This window comes from Vespula vulgaris, chromosome 3, assembly GCF_905475345.1.
Source record: "Vespula vulgaris chromosome 3, iyVesVulg1.1, whole genome shotgun sequence".
In the NCBI taxonomy this organism is placed as follows: domain Eukaryota; kingdom Metazoa; phylum Arthropoda; class Insecta; order Hymenoptera; family Vespidae; genus Vespula; species Vespula vulgaris.
The window spans coordinates 9,722,501-9,741,994 of record NC_066588.1 but is presented as its reverse complement, the minus strand read 5'-3'; the positions used below and the strand labels follow the sequence as shown (position 1 = coordinate 9,741,994).

The window sequence follows — 19,494 nt, the reverse complement described above, 5'->3', positions numbered from 1 at the left end:
GTTTATCGCGCGCTCGCGCGCGCATTTCGCCATCGCATTCTATACATACTACATACATACATACAGAGATAGATAGATATGTACATGCATACATAGATATATCGTATAAGCGGAACTCGCTCGTGTTATAGAGATACGATCTCTCGACGGTATTGGCCATCGAAGCAAATCGATTAATTGAGAACGAACGCGTTTCGATCTACGCCATGCTAAACTGACATCTAAAAACTAATATAACACGACCGTGCGATCCCAAACATTTTTCTTCAAATATTTATCTTCGATTAGATCGTTATTGAGATCGTTATTCGACGATAAAGTTAAGTTTATATATATATATTTTTTTCGAAAATATATATGTATGGAATTGAGTTACACGATGCACCGATGAATTGTTCCTTTTGCGATTGTTGCAAATGCGATATCTACCGTTCGAATTTTTCCCGCCATTTTAGCGATTCCTTTTCTTCGCCCGTTCTTTATTCTTTACCGTTTCTTCGTTACCGTTATTCCCTTCGATGTCTAATATATCTTCGTCCAATTATAAGCCGTTTCAAGGACATTCACACATTTTGTAATTCAATGATCGCTCGATCATCCGTCTACACACGTTACTTATATCGCCTCTCACGATATATCTAACCCAACGTCTTTTAGATGACGTAATATTATTTCCCCTTCAACCTTAACGACATCTCTCGATCGCACCACCTACACGTTTAATTAGATATGCATCTATATTTTTCATCTTCTCGAATACACAACCAACACGACGTATCCCGTGTCGATAAAAAGATGGCATTTATAAGGAACGTCCGGTATACAACACGCCTTCGTAATTTTTTTCTCTCTTTTATAAATTTTCATTCAACGTAATCGAGGGTTTAAGCGAATAAAGGAGATGATAAAGAAAGGAATTCTCGTGCCGAGAGGGAGATCTTATCCTATCTCGTTGTATCTTCGCGAAGAAACTCGATCGGGATCGACGGCGGCGGCAGCGACGACGACTAGGACGATTACAACGACTACGATGAGGACGAAGGCGAGGACGACGATGAGATCGAATTTCTCATCGAGGTAAAAATTCTACTCTTATCGCAATAGCAAGGGATGTCATCGTCTTACGCTTTGTCTTTCGATCTTTTTTTCGTTCTTGACGAAATATCCGATAATCTTGTCGATCTTTTATACCCAACGTCACACAGCACGATCTTCCTTTTCGATTTCCGAGAAATCCTCAATTCGACTTCACTGTGCACGCGGAGGGTGACGCCTACATTAAGTTTGGCACGCATGGATGCGTGCTCTGTGCTCGCATACGTCCAGGTGACTTTTCATCGCGCGACATTATCTCGATTTTCTCTCTCTCTCTCTCTCTCTTTCAATTCATTCACTCTCTCACTCCCTTACTCGCTTGCTCACTCATTCATAGAGCCTTTGACATATTTTGTCCCACGTAGAACGCGTGATGCTCGGAGTACGAACACTCCCCAACAAACGAAGCGTTATCTTTCAAAAGTTATTCGATCGTCGGGCGAATCTTTGAATTTCCTTTCTTTCCTATGCCATTATTTCTTTCTTTCTTTCTTTATTTTCTTGTTTATGTATTTTTCTATGTAGAAAAACATTCTTACGTACATAAGTAACTACGTATGTTATTTAATCGATGAATAGATCTAACATCTCTTATCTACTGATATGACTAAGGGACGAATAACATCGTTCGACAGATAGGATAATATAAACTCACATAGAGTTATCGAAACGATATGTAGATATGTTCGTTGATATTGTTTCTTATTGAAAATTGCGATTAACTTTCAATGAAAGAGATAGAATTGTTTCTGTAATCGGAAAAAATATTTAGTTATAACGAAATAGAATCGTATTAAATAACAGAGTTTAAAGTCTAAATTTTAAGAAAAAGGATAAAAAAAACTTTATAAAATAAAGACAACTTTGATGAGAATAATCAGCAAAATATAAGTCGGCCATTTTTATAGAAATTCCAATATTGTTGGTTGTAAAATCTAAATTTTAACAAAAAAAAAAATAAATAAATAAATAAAAAAGAACGAAAACGGAGATAATTAGCGAAAATAAAATCGACCGTTTTGATAGAAATTCTGTGTCGATTTGATTTTAAACGGTTGTGATCAAATATCGTTGGTTGTAACAGGTGGCGTGATTGCGTGGTTCAAGGAGTGGGAGCGGTAGTCTTAGGATATATACGGGGCAGTTTGAAACGAGACGTGCTTGCGATTAGGAAGGTTAGTAAATAGCAACGGGAAAACTTCGCTATCGAGATTACCACAAAAAAGGAAGAAATGCTATCGGATTGATCGATCGATCGATCGTCGTTTCTTCATTACTCAGAAGAATTTTCTTCTATTCGTGTATCTGCACGTGTACGTATACGTGCGTGTGTGTGTTTGAAAAAAATAGATATGAAAAGTGAAAATATAAAAGAAGATAAGATCCGGTATAACGAATCCTGGCATTTTTGTTTATAACTATGATTATAATAGAATGACGATACGGCGGCCATTTTGTCTCATCGGATGTCCATGACAAACAGCAGCATGTATTCCTTCGAATACTTTTTATCGACTTCATTAGTCATAATTCAGATAATGATCAATGAAGCTGTTAAGTAGAGAGTTATTCAATAAGGATCGGTTACCACAGATAAAATCATCGATATATATCTAATTAAGGTGACAGATGTCTGGTGCGATCGATGGAAACAAGACTACCGGGTCGTACGTCATTTCGTAAGTCATAAAAGGTCGTAGTATTAAATATAAATTCTCATTTGATATAATTATCATATCTTTTATTATCTCGTATAATTCGAAAGTTTATTTTCTCATACACAAGATAGAAAACGTGGTATGCGGTTGAGTGCAGGTGGAAATGATCGTTTAAGAAGAGATCGTTAATGTTTTGCAAGAAACGCGATTTCTTCTTCTTAACCGACAAGGCTAAGAAAATGTCGTAGAAAAATGGGACGTAACAGAACGACTCGTTTCCATGCATCGTTTGCGACCGGCGCGATAAGCTTTACGAGAATGTAATTTTCTCTCTCTTTCTCTCTAACTCTTTATCATTCTATTTCTGTTTCATTATATTCTTTCCTATGTGCAATACAAACTTGTCATCGTGAAAAGAAATGATGAAAGATTATGTAATCCGATGCGATCCTAGATCGATATGAAATATTTTCTTTCGAGTAGTACGAAGCAAGAAGGAAACCTTCGACGTAACCTTTCTAAACCAACCAAAACCGATTATCGTTACGAACTACACCAACAACGTGGTACGCCATTTCTATACGAAGCTATCGGGATTAGAACGTTAATCATTAGATTAATCTTTCGAACGTTCCCTGGCGTCAATTATAATTCCAGTTTGGTAAATCTATCGATAAAGCTTTCCGTCTATCTTCGTCCCACGCATTCCTTCGACTTTGCCAAGTATATATCGCATAAATACATATAATATATGTACGTATATCTATTAATATGATCTCATAATTTTGTTGCCATCCTGCGTAATATATTTTTATTTAATTACTTTAGAAAAAAATAATCAAAATGAAACAAAACAAAAATAAAGTAAAATTCATCCATCTACTTTTAATTTCTCGACAAAGTGACAATTTATCGAAATTATTTCGTTTCGAAGTTATTTCACCTGGCAATAATTATCGATAGGTCTGTGTGTGTATGCGTATGCGCGCGCACGTATGCGTGTGTAGAAGTATATTCCTATCCTTAGCAAGAGATCGAGAGCGCGAGAGTTTTTTGCTCGTCGACGATTCGATCTTATCTCTCGTGATGTTTCTTCATCGTCGTTAAAGAGGAAAGTAAATAATTAAGTAAATAGAGAAAAATATGGTCTTTCGCGTGGAACGTACTTAGATAAGTAAGCGGAAGAGGAGAGAGAGAGAGAGAGAGAAACACGAGGAGGAGGAAGGAAGGAAAAAAGTGAGAAAGAGAGGAAAAAAGGGGGGGAGGGAGGGTGGGTAGAAGAGTGGCGGTGACGGTGGTTGTGATGATGATGGTGGTGGTGGTGGTGGTGGTGGTGGTAATGGTAATGGTAGTAGTTGGGTCAGATGAGATTGCAGGCATATCGGTAGGCCGGAACTTATCGCACAACGACGATAACACTTGGACGCCCCCAGATCAGTTGATAACCACGTTATCGACATCGGCCTCGTCCATCGGTCATCGTTGCCCTGTTACGACCTCATGGAAAAAGACCAGATCCTAACGTTGATTACTTACCCAGTCATGTTCGATCTCTCTTCAAGATGGCCGCTTTTATTTTATTTTTTTTCATTTCTTTCTTTTTTTCTCTTTTTTCCTTTCTTTTTTCCTTTTTTTTTTCCTTTCCCTCCCAGCTATTTTCTTTAGCAAACGATAACGATATTCGAATATTACAGTGTAACATATGAAAATGTGTTCAGATAAGATCTTCGGTCGCGTTTGATCTATATTTATACAGAATATTTTTACTTTTTCTTTTACCTTTTACTCTCCAACTCAATTTCTTTGGCTATGTTAGGTTGGCGCGACATTCGAATCGGACGAATTACGTTTATAATCGAAACGAGATCGTCGCATCTTTCACGTATCTTTCTTCTTTTTTTTATATCTTTTTTTTCTTTCTCCGTTCTTTTTCATTTTATTTCATTTTGTCTTTTCTTCCTTTCTTTCACGATCGAACTCGAAACATTCGACTTTCGAGAGAAGAACGCGCGCGCACGATCCGCTTTCTCCTCTCGATCGATCGTCCCTATTGATTCGTGAGTTCTTTCTATCTCTCGTTCTCTTTCTCTCTCACTCTCCCTCTCTTTCTCTTTCGATATCGGAGATGTCGTGGGAGGGGTAAAGGGGAGTGGTAAGACAGTGGGGGAGGGGGAGGGAGAAGTTCGAATAGTGGAGGTTTCTCCTTCGAATCCTCGCGCGCGCATCCTAAAGAACAGAAGGATTCGAGCGCGTACCGAAAACTGGTTCGTGCGGCATCAGATTGCGAAGATAGTCGAGTTTTATGCGAGGTCCGCGATATCGTTCGGTCCCATCGCGTCGGATGACTTTCCTGCGAATTCTTTCTTTCCCATGGCTTTCCGATACGAGGATGCCGGGATCCAGAGACAGTAAGAGAAAGAGAAAGAGAAAGAAATATAAGGCGTCAGGGCCGGATGAATCGAATGGAATTTAAAGCGCACGAAGAAAATCATACGTCTCATCGAATCTACGTCCAACTGCAATTATAGCGACGTCACGTGATTCTGGTCACGTGATTCTCGCATTCGGTCACGTGACCAAAGTCGCAACGCGCGACTTACGAACGTAAGCAACAACCTGTAACGTTGTCCTGAGCATAGATCGAAGGAATATAGATAGAAATAGAGAGAAATAGAGAGAAGGAGAGAGAGAGAGAGAAAATTTTTTCTAAATTCGCCCAAGAAAAGAAAAATAGAATGAGATTCATAGAGATTATTTCGACAATATACAGACTGATAGACAGACAGGTAAAGATATATAGATTAATTCATAGTCTTTATTAACTTTCGTTATACAATAATTATTGCACAAGGGTAAAATATTTGAAAATATAAAAATGTATAAAAAGATATATATGTAAAAAAAATATGATGAAAAAATTGTAACAAAAAGAAAAAAGATAACATATACCCTGCGTGATAAATGAAAATATTTTTATAACATATACTGTTAAAGTTAATCTGTATCTTTGAATTTATTTGGCCATTTAAGAATAGATTAAATTTTCTCCTTAATAATTCTTTTATATTTGTTATACCCCTAATTTTCTTCGGTAATTTATCTCCGTTACGTGTTGAATTCAGTAGCAACCAGGATATAATGTAATGAATATTCCGTCCCCGAATACAATGAATAACTAGGAAATTAATACGTTAAGATTTATAATTTATTGTATATCAGTAGGTAGTAATCGAAGAGAAGATTTTTAGTAACTAAAAATAGAAGTTGAAGTGGTTGGTTGGGCAGATTTTTGGAAAAAGGAAAACTAAGGAAAGAGAAGAGTTTTCTTAAATGTTGTTTAGTTTGTAGGGTCTGTAGGATGTGAAAAAGTGTAGATGAGGGTATGAAGGGGTCTTGTGGTGTAGTGAGGATATCTAGGTTTAGTAATCTTACAATGATGTGTACAATAGTTACAATAATAACAATGATGATGATAAGGATGATCATAACAATGGTGATAGTAGTGGAAAAGGGAGAGTGACATGGAATGGGATGTAACAATTCTGTTTCCTTACATGCATACACACCACACACACATACGCATACACATTCATATACATATATTTTTTAAAGATATATATTTATACAATTTATCCCTTTGTACAACACTCGTCCTTTTTGATGTAAATTTACATGTTTTTATTCACTACTACTAGTTAGGTATCTGTGGTTCTTCTTATTAAACCTACAATTTTTCTATAGACTTTTTCCTTTAATTTAAATATAAATACATGCATACTGTATCTTTCTCAGTCTCTGACAAAACATAAATTGAAAGAGAGAGAGAGAGTGGAGAGGGAGAGATGCATTGAAACTTTATTTGCGAGAAGGACAGAGAGAAAGAAAAAGAGAAATGCATTGAGACCGTCCTAATAAAAAAAAAACGAAGAGAGAGAAAGAGATAGAGAAAGAGAGAGAGGGAGGGAATAGTGGCGGGAAGGAGAGAAGCCCGATCAAATTGCGGACGAGCGTAAACAAGCGGGCGAAATTAACCTTCCAATTTCTGCGGCTTGTTGCTAAATAATCGATTGCCGCGCGCCAAAGTCCGTGCCGCTTTGCGGTGGTGTCGGTGCTTGGGCTGCAACAGGTGTGAGTCGTACCGTCCATGTTACACGATGCACTTTTATCTCCCTCTCCCTCTTTTCTTCTTTTTTTCTCTGTATATATGTATGTATATCTTCCTCTCCCTCTCCCTCTCCCTCTCTTTCTCGCACTCTCTTTCTTTCTTAGTCTAAATATCCCGATTGATAATTTTATCTTTCGATACTGTCACTTTTCGTGTTTACGTTCTCTCCCGAGCTGAAATATGAGCTAAAGTTTAATTGCCACGTTTGATTGGAATTAATGTTCTTTCTTGTTCTTTTTTTCTTTTCTTTGTTTGGCTTTTTCGTTTTTGTTTTTAAAGAAACAAAAAGAGAAAGAGAGAGAGAGAGAGAGTGGAAGGGGAAGAAAGAGAGAAATAGATTTGTAAATTAAAATGATTCGTAAATTGATTTTGAGCGTTAAACGATAGTAGAATCACGTTGACAAGTTAGTAACACCGACGCATCGTGTAAGTGAGACCGATCAACGGCGGATAAGCCGCGCCAACTATTTCGAGTTATAGCCCGTGGAGAGAGTTACGGGCCGCTCGTGGGATTTATTAATCGCTCCAACGACTAACCGCTGCCTCGATATTTTTTTTGTTACCTCTCTCCCTCCCTCTCTTTCTCTTTCTCTTTCATTCTGTCTCTTTGTCTCTTTTTTCTCTTTCTCTTCAAAAAACGACTCTTCAAATCTTCGTCGAAACTCACACGTTTGCGCGTGTAGACTTCATGCAAGTAATCAACGTGGCACATATTAAACATTGATAAAAATTCGTTTATATATATTAATTTGCTCGCTTAAGTATCGATTATGAACAATTTGATAAAAGAAAAGGATAAAGAAATAAATACGTACGTTTGTATACATGTATACAGGTATGTACGTACGTACATATGTATATATCGTCTCGTGTGTTAGGGACATAATTCGAGGAGAGGACATCGATTGAAACTATAGCAGATGGTATCCATCCTACAAGTCTCTCACGCGTTAGAATATATTCGTTAGGCCGCATCGACGATTATGAGATTATGGAAGAACGCGCGAGTTCATCGCGTCGCTCGTGCATGCCGCCGCCGTCGTTTGATGAATCGCCATGGTACACGCGATTCAAAGAATAACACGCGATATCACGCGAGTGATAACAACCTATAGATAAATATTTTCAAATAGATAGCGAACGAGCCTAAAAGTTTTCCCGCGACCTTTTCACGAAAAACCTTTGTCGATCAACAAAATTCTTCCTAAATCGAATCCAGATTGTCCGTTCGTAATCATGTTTCATTGTAAACGATCAATGGCGATCAGTTTAATCTTTTTAATAGTGAAATACTCGAATATAACTCGACACGATAATTTCATTTCTCTCGTGATAAGGGAATAAATTAATCATTTGTTTTGTTTTGTTCTCTCTCTCTCTCTCTCTCTCTCTCTCTCTCTCTCTCTTTGGTTTTTTTTCTTTATTTCCTTTTTCAATTATATTAAGACATCGTAAACGGCGAAGAGGACAACGTACATCTCTTTGTCATACATTTTCCATACGTTTCTTTTTTTAGTATGAATTTTTATAAAAAATATAAGATTATTATATTTTTAATCTATTAAATTATTGTATAAAATTATGAAAATTACAATTAAATAATTTTAATATTTAATAATGTTAAATGTTAAAATTATTATATAAAATATAAGATAATTCATATTGTTTATAATATTATTATATTTTAGAATTTATTTTAATTAGGAAAAGTCTATAATTTTAGTTTCTCTTTCGAATAAATATGGAAAACTAATAATGGAAATATTGAAAACGTATTATATATAGAATGTATAAAATTATTTTACCGATGACTTTCAATACATTTAATGTGTTATCGTGTTAAGAAAGCTTTTCTTTTTGTTTTAAACTATTCACTGTTATTCATTAATTTATTGTAAGCTTACAATCTTCGTTTGTACAATTATATACGATGAACATTCACCGATCGAAAATCTTTTTGGTTAATAGATTAAAAGAAAAAAAAGAAAAGCATAATAATAAAGAATGAAATATATATATATATATATATATATATATATATATGTATAGAAATATGTATATAGAAATATATATATATATATATATATATATATATAGAAAAGGTCATCTCATTGCACATGAAAAAAATGCAGTGAAACGTAGTTTCGCCAAAGATACGAAAATATAATAATATATGTAGGTATATCGTCGAAGATAAGCGTATGGCGACGTCGAACGTATACGATGCTTATCGTTCGAGTGACAATTAACGATCTTAGCTCGACACGTTGCTGCGAAGTCTTATCGCTCGCGAAGAATAAGTCTTTGTTGTTATCGGTCGCTCTTCGAGAACTCGCTTGGTCGATCTTCTCCCGAGAGAGAGAGAGAGAGAGAGAGACAGAGTGAGAGACAGAGTGACAGACAGAGAGAGAGAGAGAGAGAGAGAGAGAGAGAGAGAGAGAGGGAGAAAGAGAGAGAAAGACAGAGGAAAAATATTTTTCTTTTGACCGACGAATTTCGAGAAACGTCTCCTAGTTTACTTTTATTCATTCTTCTTCTGCCTTTAGTAATAATTTTTGTCTTAATTCGAACATTTACTTATGCAAGCTGAATTTCTGTCCATCGTTTTTAACAATTATGTCGTCTGTCATATTATTAGCACGACTAGGTACGTACGTATATCTATATTTATAAAAAGCAATGATATATTAATTGCATTTGATATTATCGTATTTATTATATACCTTATTTAAATTGCAAACGTATAATTATCGTGATAAGAAGTTTCGAAGAAAAGTCAAATCTATCATTCTATATAGATTCAATATTACGTATTTACGTGTATAGTATGTAAGTGGTTACATACGTAAGTAAGTACGTTCTCATTCGGTTTTGTCGCGATGAGCTTACGCGTTAGAGATTAGGATTCGTCGTTGGCCTTGCGATAAACTTTATGTTGCGAGTGATATGAGTCGATTCGAAACGCATATAACTTCGACACATCGTGAAAAGTCTTAGTTCTCGAATTTCGATGGACTTTTTTTTTTCTTGCTTTCTTATTTTTCGCTGTTGTTCCTTCAATGTTTATCAACGAATTAAATTGGAAAAACTAAGCCATCTCGTCGATCTAAATCGCAAATAGGATTTCGCATAATAATTTTTTTTCTTTCTTCCTTTTTCTTTCATTTTTTTTTTCTTTTTCTTTTTTTCTTTTTTTTTTTTTTCCTTTTCAAGCACGCCTGACACGCGATCGTAATTAGCTCGTTCCGCATTAATTACGTTCATATCGATTCCACCGGACGACTGGATACATATTTAGCTCGTGAACTAGATAAGAGATTTTTCATCGATCCACTCTCTCTATCTCATAGATGTCAGGCGCTTGAATTGCGAACAGTGTTTACGCGATTAAGTATCGAATAGATACTATTCCTATTGCTCGAAATCGATCGTTTTCATTCACCGTTTAACGATAACTTTTTCAAAAGAGATTATTAATATTCAGTATTGGCAAGGAAAACGTACAGATATACATACATCCTCCTCTTCTATCTAAGCATATCTACTCTTAAATAAACTTGTCGGGGCAAAATTTGAATTTTGCGCGTTTAAAACGATTTTAAAATATTTTTCGATTTATTTTCACGAGATATATATTATATCGCATCGCGAATGATAATTCATTCCCAATGTCTTTCACTAAATCTTTTTGCACATTATATTTAAACATACGTCGATAAAACACACGATACTATCTGATTAAAGAAAAAAAGATGGAATAAATGAAAGAAAGCAACAATTTGAAGAGAGGGAGAGAAAGAGAGAAAAAAGAAAAAAAAGAAAAAATAAAGAAAAGAAAAAAGAAAAAAATAAGAAAAAATAAAGAAAAAAAATTCCTTTTCTTGGAAAGTTTTTACAACTCTCACGTAGACATCATCGTTGTGTCGTAGTCATCGTCGTGGTCGTCGTAGTCGTCGTCAGAGGATCGAACGAAGTAGAGAGAGGCCACGTTTTGCACCCGAACAACCCTGGAACGGTAACGCTCGAGGCTGTATGCGTTGCGATCCCGTATCTCTCGTTACACTTATGCAACATGAGATTTATTGCCGATGATTATGCGCGGATGGAAGTACGTGGCTCGCAGGAGGAGGTGGGGTCTCTCTCGCCCCCGGCTACTCCCGGCCAGGTTCGAGATATCGAACGAGCGCTATCGATTGACGTGGCCACGCTCTGTCCTCGATATATCCTATCGATTGTGCCACGCTCTTCTTTCTCCGTCTATCTCTTCTCTCTCTCTCTCTCTCTCTCTCTCTCTCTCTCTCTCTCTCTCTTCTTCCGTTTGCCTCAAAGCAAAGCGGATAAACGAGAACGAGAACGAAACCGCTCGGAGCAACGGTTGAAAAACTTCTGAAAAAAAAAAAAAAAAACCAAATGAAATATAATTTTATACTATTATCACGTAAAAATATCATTTCAAGTTATAAGATGGAGATAAATCTTTAAGTTGTTTATAGAAAATCAACAAAAGAGTTGGTTGTTTATCCCATGGAGATATGTTGACTATAGAGAATGAAAATGGCGGTTGGCTATGACGAAGTAGTACCGATCTAATTTCTTTCATTCTCTCATAGAGGAAGAAGCTGAAGCGTAAGCGCAGAATCTCGCCCAACGATCGGCCGATTTTTCATGCGATAACGGAGCGTCGTTAACGAGCGCTTTGCCTCTCTTTCTCTTTATCTCATTCATTTTCTCTCTTTTCCTCTCTCTCTCTCTCTCTCTCTCTCTCTCTCGCGCGCGCGCGCGCGCTCTTTCTCTCGAATTCTCGCTAGAGTAGTGCCGGGAGCATTTCGTAGTCGAGACGACGTTTTATCGTGTCGTGCGATCGGCGAAACGGCACCTCGACGATAATTGTGAAATATTAATAATAACGAGGAAAGGGCTCCTCGATCTCTTCTCTGGCGCAACGCGCATCCAACGCGAATCGCACGATCGTCGATCACGACGAGGAACACGAGTCTCCCTTATCTTCTTCGTCTTCTTCTTTCCTTCTTCTTCCAATAAAGATCGTTAAACGAGCTTATCGCAAACTTCGTCAGGAGAAAATAACGCATATAGGTATAGAAAAGGTCTACGCGTGTTGTGAAAATAATAAAAAAGAAAAAAGAAAAGAAAAAAGAAAGAAAGATAAAAAGACCCCCCTCATCGCTCACCATTCTATCCAAATAAAAGAAAATAACGAAAAGAAAATAAAAAAGAGAAAACTTTTTATCAAGTGGTCGACCATTATGACGCAAGAGCAGAGACCATCGGTTACAGAATTTCAAATTTTGACGATAGGTAGACGAATGCACGTAGGTAACTATGTATTTATATATCTAAACATACATATGTATTTTTGTGTGTGGGTCGATGGTGCGTGCCGTGTCTACGTGCGTGGTCGTGTAGTGCGTGTCGTTGAATAATGTAGCCCAACCCTATCGACATAACCTCGTAAGTAGAGTTACCGCGAGTGGGCCAACCTCGCAAGATACTACTCGTACTCATTCGCGAAAAGATCCTCGAAAGATAAAGTATGTATATATCCTCGTCGGCCGTTCGACTTATCGAATCAACGACGTTCGAATCTCGCCGCAAATTCCTACTATTTTTCTCTTTTTTTAATCTATCTATCTATCTATCTATCTATCTATCTATCTATCTATCTATCTATCTATCTATCTATCTATCTATCTATCTATCTATCTATCTATCTATCTATTTATCTATCTATCTATCTATTTATTTATCTATCCATTCATCTATCCATCTATCTATCTGTCTATCTATCTATCTATCTATCTATCTATCTATCTCTCTATCTATCTATCTATCTATCTATCTATCTATCTATCTATCTATCTATCTATCTATCTATCTATCTATCTATCTACCTATCTATCTATCTATCTATCTATCTATCCATCTATCCATCTATCCATCTATCCATCTATCCATTTATCTGTCTATTCATCTGTCCGTCCGTCCGTCCGTCTATTTCTTTTTCTTTCATTTTATTCGATTCGTCGATCGAAACGCCTATTACGTCTATTACGTTCGATTATTTATCTTACGAATCCTGTGTGGATCAACTTCCACTTGTTATTTTCTTCTTCTTCTCGTTCTTTTTTCTTCTTCTTCTTCTTTTCTGCCATCATTTTTCCAATCACAAGAAGATTCAACGTGTCACGTGAATAATAGCAAGGAAATCCGTAGAATCTCTTATCGATTTCGTTTCTCGACATTTAAAAATGGATAAATGGATCGTCGATTAAGAAACTTTACTCTAACGAACTAATAAAGATGTCAGACGTTGTATACCGATATGAGAAATATGATCGATCCTTCGGCGTTCACTTTTCGTTACCCTTCGAAATCATCAGGAAACGGAACTCGAACGGACCCCCGACACTCGACGCTACTGCAACGAGATAAAACAGTGATAGGAAGATCAATGAAGGTGATAGTCGAAGTTATTACCGGATAGAGGGAAGGCGAGAGGGTGAACGAAGGGAGATAGAAAGCGAGAAAGTAAGAGGAAACGAGACAGAATTCTTCACATTGACTCGAAACGAAAGAGAGAGAAAGAGAGAAACAGATAGAAAAACAGAGACGGAAAGAGAGAGAAAGAGAAACGGAGAGAGATAAAAACAGAGAGAAAGAGAAAGAGAGAGAGACAAAACAGAGAAGAGAGAGAGAGAGAGAGAGAGAAGAAGGAAAAGAGGTTTCAAGAAGGAAACGGTGCCAAAGGAAAAGGAGAAAGAGGGGTACCGAACGTTCGTTCGTCCGTCCGCTCGTTCGTACGTTCGTTCGTTCGCTTGTTCGTTCGTTCGCTTACTCGCTCGGCTCAGACTGCGATAAGCAGGAACGGTTATCAAGAAATGGAAATGACTGATAAGCTCCTAGCGTCGTGGCCCGTTAGAACACATTTTCAATATTAGGATTACGAGCGAACTCGGTAATATTTACAAGCGATCGAGAATAGTTTCGAAGATAACTTTCTCGTCGTTCGTTCGTTCGTTGGTACGTACGTTTGTTCGATCGATCGATCGATCGATCGATCGACGCGTGACGTCACGATCTAATTATTGGCACGCTTTATACTTCGAAACATCGAAACATCGAAACATCGTAGAAATTATTATATCTCCTCTTAGACAGACGTATCTCTCCTCCTTCTTCGTTTTCCTTTCGAACCCGTCAATTACATCCATCTTTCTTTTTCTTCTTTTTCTTACTACTACTGCTACTACTACTACTGTTACTATTTACTACTACTATTTACTAGTGCTAATACTTTTCGAAGAGATTACTCGATCCGACACGATCCCAACACTGCCACCGGTTTATTTAGCGCGTGAGCGCGCGTGTCGGCGCTGACCTTGCGCAATACTCGAAGCTACGAGGGACTCGTTACTTCGCGAGTGTAAGTACGCGTTATGTGTTTTTACGTTTGTGTTTCGTATGTGAACGTGTACGTTGTTGCGTCCGAGGTACGCCGAGATAGATCATCGTCATCCTCTTACTTATCTACTCTACTATGTTAGGACCAGACCTGTTGTGTGAACGAATAACAGTAGTAATAGTGTAGTAGCACTAGTAGTAGTAAGAGTAGTAACGGCAAGAGGTACAAGCTCACCTACTTCGTTAATTCGTTTCGACCATTCGAAGTACTTATTTCAAAACATCTTCGTCTTCCTCGATCATTTCGATTAATTTTCTTCGACATTTTTCTATAAGAAATGAGTCTGCGTCTTAATGAAGGTATCGAGATCTAAATGGGAATCTTTTTGTGTTTATAATTCGAACGCGAATCGACGGTATTAATGATGAACTTCGGAAATATCCTATTAATATTCGGATTATAATGAATTAAGGATATTAAGTCGAAACAGTCTCACGCAAATATTCCGAGTACGGCATGTACTGGATTATCATGAATATTATCGGATGTATTTATAACTTGGAGAAAGAAGATTCAGATATATGTGCAGAGAGAGAAAGAGACTGGACGAGTTTCAGGATGAAGGGCGATAGAAAGAGAGAGGGGGGGGGGAGAGTGAGTGAGAGAGAGAGAGAGAGTAGCATAATGGCCAAGAACGCAGGCGCATCTGAAAGTCGAACGCGTGACGTCGGGCTAAGTAATCAGATTTTATCACGCGGCTTTGCGATTCGACGTAGATCGCTTATCGGCTCGACCGGATAAATGTGGCGTCTGTCTCGAGCCCGTTCTCTCTCTCTCTCTCTCTCTCTCTCTCTCTTTCTCTTTCTTTCTCTTCCTCTCTCCCTCTCTTTCTCTCTCTCTCGCACTAACACAGTTCTCCCATGCCCTGAAACACCGCCCACGTACGGAGAAATTGTCACTTTTTTCTTTTCTTTTTTCTTTTTTTTCTTTTTTATCTTTCTTTTTTTTTATGTTTCCTCGAACAAATAGCTTTCGAATCGCGGAGTCGTGCCGTCGTTTAATTCTCCAGGTTCGTGTATTTTTAATCGATGGATAACGATCGAGCGTGCTCCGGTGTACAACATTCTCCTTCTCTCTCTCTCTCTCTCTCTCTCTTTCTGTCTGTCTCTCTCTCTCTCTCTCTCTCTCTCTCTCTCTCTCTCTCTCTCCCTGTCTATTCTTTACTCGGTCGTTAGATTACAGGGTAGATAAAATTATTTCCGAGCTGGCCTTTCGACTCTTCCTTCTCTCTTGACTAACTAGCTAGACTTTTCTAGTAAAATTTCACGGCTAAAATTGCTAGGGAAAAAAAATGATTCGAAGATCTCGTTCTTACTATATTCTTCCTTTTTCTCTCTTTCTCTTTCGAACGTTGAACATCCTCACCTCTTGAAGTCTCTCCGAGACTACTATCTTCTGACATTGAGGCGTTGATATCTGTGCCAGCAAGTCTCCGTACACACAACCTGCCGCGACCGAGATACCGAGCCTCTCCCAACCGACGAAACTTTGCACCGTTTTGACGTGCGAGAGATAACACGCTCGTCCCTCTTTCGAGCGTCTTTTCGACGCGTGCTAACACAACGGAGAATACGTTGGGGGCCGACCTTTAGTTATATACTTATAAAGAAAAAAAACTGGGAAAAGATCGATCTTTGTTCCAAACGATGGGCATATTGGGATCGATCTATTTCGTATCTTGAGAATAAGCTTTTTTCAGACGATCGGAAAAGAATTTCCGTGATATTTGAATTTTGTGAGAACGCGAGATTCGAGTCGTCCAATAATCCCATAATCGAATAGTTTGACGTTGGTTAGACTCTTCCTTATCTCTTTATATACTTTATGTGTGTGTGCGTGTATTTGTCCCTTCGACTTGAGAAATTTTTGCGGGAGAAACGAGTGTCCTGAGTATTGCACCTAAGTACGTAGCGATGCGCTGGCAGTCGTCTGGCGATGGCCATGAATAATTCATGGACAGTGTTTCCTCATACAGCTCGAATGCTCTTCTGAGAACGTGGCAGGACACAGGAAAGTGTTGATAACAATCTCTCTCTCTCTCTCTCTCTCTCTCTCTCTCTCTCTCTCTCTCTCTCTCTCTCTCTCTCTCTCTCTCTCTCTCTCTGTCTCTTACTCCCTTCCAACGTTACACCGCAAACTCCCACCTAAGAGCAGCTAGTATCTTCTCCATTTCTCGTTCTCTAAATTTTTCATTCTCTCCTTTTATTCCACCGATCTCTTTCGATCTCTCGAAGTCTGTTCTGTGACTCACACTATCTCATCAGAACGTGGATTGCTCGTTGGCGATGCGTCAGTGCGTCGGTGCGTCAGATAAAGTCACCGCACTGTTGGCATCCTTGTCATTCTCATTGTGTCGCCAGTTTGAAGCGGCAGTGACATGTTCGTTGGATGTCCCACATCGTGCTTCGCGTTAACTCGATTTCGAAAATTGAGAGGCGCCTCCTTGCCGGACGTACAGACACTCCGTTTCGCGATCCGCTTACATTGGCGTAAGCTTCGAAGTAAACTTGCGAATCTTCAAATTTATTATTATTCGCTAAGAATTCTTTATATCATAATTTCCATATATCATATCCAAATTTCGTTTCAGAATAAATAAATAAATAAATAAGTAAGTAAGTAAATGAATAAATAAATAAATATATGTTAATTAAGTGAATAAGGAATCATTAATCTTTGTAAAAATATATCGCATATAGTAATAAAATTATCAAAGACTCGCGATTGCGTTGATGATCTGTGTGATCTTACGATAACGCCACAACGCTATGAATGGATACAGCATTGTAAATTAAACCGTGATTTTTCACACGTGGGAGCATCGAATGCGATCTCTCTCTCTCTCTCTCTCCCTCCCTCCCTCTCTCTCTATTTACATTTATTTATGATTCTCAATGATTTTCTCCTTGAAAATCGCGTTAATCTCAAACGGCTATGGATATACTTTTTTCTAATGTTTTTTAGTTAATTCCTTTCGTACGTAATATCATTCGATTCAGTCCGGCCGACAGGTTCAATGTCGTCGGTCGTAGGTCGTAGTCGTCACCAGCTATTCCATTCTCATCGTGCATGAACATCGAACGTTACTCACCGGTTGTTTCCTCTTTTTGTCACGCTTCGCTTCTACCGTTTCCACTTTCCTTATCGAACGATGGGATCGTTTGTTTTAGTACGAATACGCGAAACTCCCTATTGTCTATTTCATTTTCTATTTCTAAAGATTTTAAACCTTCAAAATGAATCTAAATATCCATCAAATGTTAATGAACACAACGCGGTGATGATTTCTTTTCTCATTTTATTTGGAAAAGTTTTTACGTGTCTGACCATTGTTATTTCCGGCGAGCGTGAATCCACCCCACGGGACCATTATCCTTTCGCCATCGGGCTTTTATCTCACAGCGGATGACTCACGCTTTATCTTCGAGTTCCTTTGGACCGTTATCGCCTGGCATTATCTTCGACAAGGTTTGGCAAGGAGAGGAGGTAGTCGATCGTAGGATAGAACCGATTCATCGTCCGAAGGACGTTCGTCTCTCTCTCTCTCTCTCTATCTATCTATTTATCTATCTATCTATCTATCTCTCTTCTTCTCTTTCTTATTCCACCAATTTTCTATGCAACAAAAAATACGATATTCCTTACTTCGTAATAAGAGTACGCGAGTACGGGTATACCTACAACGAGTAGTATCGTCAGACGCTTGGCAATTTGTTAAGGCAACGAGAGAAAAGAGGGAAACGAAGAAAGAGATAGATACATAGAGAGAGAGAGAGAGAGAGAGAGAGAGAGAGAGAGAGAGAGAGAGAGAGACAGAAAGAGAGAGACAGAGACAGAGAGAACCGGATGAGTTGTACGCAGCCGAGGGTAGACCATATCCACGTTGGAGATCTAATCTCCTTCGGGAATCTGGCATCCTATCCTCCTATCTCTCGGGGAATCTCCTCTACGCCTCTTCTCCCACCTCCTCCTCTTCCTCCTCCTCTTCCTCCTCCTTCTTCTCTTCGTCTCTCGTATCTCCTCGCTCCGTCTGTGTCCCAGTTTATACACACCTCGATATCCTTGTGATAACACACCGACTCCTCCTCTTCTCTTAACCCCTCCTTCTCTTCATCTCTCTCTCTCTCTCTTTCTCTCTCTCTCTCTCTCTCTCTCTCTCACACACTCTCTCTTTCTCTCTCTCTCTTTCTTTCTCTCTCGCTACTTCTTTTTTCTCTCTTTCCTCTCTGGTTCTTAACGTCACTCTTTCACAGGCGCTCGCAATTTCTCGAATGGTCCTCTTATCGTAGCCTCGATAACGGTGACAGATAAAAATGGAACTCCTATATCGATCCTGCTACTTCCCCTTCCCCCTCCGTCACCCACCCACCACCACCCTCCTCCCGCCTCACCTATTTTTGTGGATGAAGATACGAAAATAATTTTCTCTATCTACAAGAGATCGAGTCTCTCTTTCTTTTTCTGCATAGCTCAAGAAAACTCTACCAGTAAGATAAGACTATTTGAGTCTGAAACGACACCACCCCGACTAATACCATTCAGTTAGATATACCATATATATATATATATATATATATATATATATATATATATATATATAAGGGATGATTTCAAAGCAGCTCATCCTCACAAATCATTTCGTCTCGCGTCCTCGTAAGAGAAGTCCTATTTCGATCGGAAATGAAGGACTTTCCGGATTAATGGAAGGTTCGAAACGAAGTCGGGAGGAACAGATACCCGCGAAGAGAGGAGCCGTTCCCCTCCCCCCCTGCTTCGTTTCGAGGAAACGAGAGCGGAGAAGTCAGAATATACATATACATACATATATATGTATATATATTTATATATATATATATATATATATATATATATATATATATATATATATATATATACGAGTGGTGTCGAGGCTGGAAAGCCTTGAGAGTTGCGGCGCCACTGGACGGAGATAAGGGAGCGTTATCGGCTGCGCGCCGGCTCTTATCAACGATCGCTCTCCGCTTGCCTCTCTTCCACCGTCTCTATCTATCTATCTCTCTCACTCTCTCTCTCTCTCTCTTTCTATCTCGTTCGTTCGTTCGTTCGTTCCCCAGCCC

The 19,494-nt window shown here is 38.4% G+C and overlaps 1 protein-coding gene and 1 long non-coding RNA gene across 2 annotated transcripts in view; one reads left to right on the top strand and one right to left on the bottom strand.

Moving 5' to 3' along the window:
• The window catches only part of LOC127062561 (zinc finger protein ush), a 136,350-nt gene that overhangs the window by 53,348 nt on the left and 63,508 nt on the right, over positions 1-19,494 (top strand). The window lies entirely within an intron of this gene.
• Positions 11,175-19,494, bottom strand: part of LOC127062564 (uncharacterized) — an 8,997-nt gene continuing 677 nt past the window's right edge. The window contains exon 2 of the long non-coding RNA XR_007781169.1: positions 11,175-11,304. This is a non-coding gene — a long non-coding RNA (uncharacterized LOC127062564). The remainder of the gene's footprint in view (positions 11,305-19,494) is intronic.